A 1,827-nucleotide genomic window follows, 5' to 3' on the forward strand; every position below is an offset into this window, starting at 1 on the left:
GTGGGTCCCTCTGGCCAAACGTCCAGCGAACAGACGGATGGAAACACTTAATCTGACGAAGAGCAAGTGCTGGCACTGGCGACCTGCTCGGAGCTCCCGGCCCCTGGCCAGCGACTCCTGGGGTTCGGGGGACTGTGGGTGACCGAGGCCAAGTCTGCGGTGTGTCCCCCAACACCCAGCCTCTTGGCCTCGCAGGGCGACGGGGAGGGGTTGACTCCTGACAGCGGGCTGAGTCCTGCGGCCTGCCAACAAAAGACAAACAGGGGCGCACTCTGCCACAGACGGATGTCACCGCCACGCTGCGCAGGGACTCAGCCCCACGTCGGTGACCCATGCAGGGGACGCTGGCATCTGCTTCTACGGCTTCTGCAGGTGGCGTCTCCCGCCCAGCCTCACGACAACCGAGCTTGCACAAACTGAGTGCACCCCTTAAACCAGCAGCCGGGTCCAAATGCGAAACGTCGCCAGCCCCACGCGGTGCTGGGTCCTCGTCTCCGCGGACGTCCCGGCCGGGCCCCGTGCGTGCGCACACGCGTGCACGCCAGCTGCGCCCCACCGCGTCACGGTGTCACAGCTGCATTTGTGGGGACTGGACTTGGAGACCCCCCCCCACACGTATCCAAATGGAGGTCGGGGGCTACTGGGCAGGAGCGGCTGGGCCGTGGCCGCACAGCGGGACCCTGGTGAGTGCCAGCCCTGGGTCCCGCTTCTCTGGATCGGGGGGCGCCGGCCGCGGGGCGCGCAGCGGGGCCGGACACCAGGTGCCAGGAGCGCCCAGCAAACCGGCCGCGGCTCTTCCTCTTCCCCCCACGCGCCTCTGCATCCTCCAGATCCCCCGTGAGGAAAGCGCAGAGCTTCCTAGTAAAAGGCAAAGGGGCGGTCGGCTTCCACCCCCGGCCGCCGTGGACTGGCAGGGACGGGACTATCTTCCTGCCTGAAAAACCGAAAAACCCACAGAACCGATACAACCAGGGTTTTCATTCAAGGTGCCAGACATCAGGCGACAAAGAGCCACAAAGCCTGAGAGGTGGGGGCAGACGAGGTGAGTGCCCTAGCGCAGGGCGAAGACCAGGGGGGGAGCCTGGGGGACACCCCGACTGAGGGCGCTGAGGATCCGGGGACCTGGAGGGAAGCGGCTGCTCGTGGGGAGACGCGGGGTTCCCCGAGCCTGCGGCAGGGGGCCCGTCGGCAAATCCATTTTTAGTTCAAATGCGTCCCACAGAGAAACTGCGGGCGTCTGGGAAATTCTGTCAGGCAGCTAAGGAAGGACCAGTAGCCCCTCCACATAAACACTTCCTCTCAATGGAAAAAGAAGGAATTGTTCCCAAGTCCTTCTGTGGGACCGGCATGATCCTGACACAAAAATCAGACAAGATATTACAAGGAAAAAATGCAGACAAATATCCCCCATGAACAAAGATGAAAAATTCTAAACAACAATATGCAAAATCCAACACTATGCAAAAAAGATGATACATCGTAACCAAGTGGCGTGTAGCCCAAGAATTCAAGGTTGATTCACACTCAAAATTCAATCAATGGCATTCACCAAATTAGCTCACCAAAACCAACAACGAACAAACAAATAATAGATATTCTCGACAGACCAAAAAAGCATTTGACAAAATCCAACATCCGTTCTGATAAAAACTCTCAGCAAACCGGGAAGAGAAGGGAACTTCCTGCTCTCGATAAGGGCGCCCACAGAAGACCTCCAGCTGACGTCGCACTGACTGGTGACAAAAACCCTTCCCACCACGGGCCGGGAGCAGGAAAAGCACGTCCGCTCTCGCCACTCCCGTCCCACGATTCATCGACAGCGCAACC

This window comes from Pteropus vampyrus, unplaced genomic scaffold (assembly GCF_000151845.1).
Source record: "Pteropus vampyrus isolate Shadow unplaced genomic scaffold, Pvam_2.0 Scaffold296, whole genome shotgun sequence".
NCBI lineage: Eukaryota > Metazoa > Chordata > Mammalia > Chiroptera > Pteropodidae > Pteropus > Pteropus vampyrus.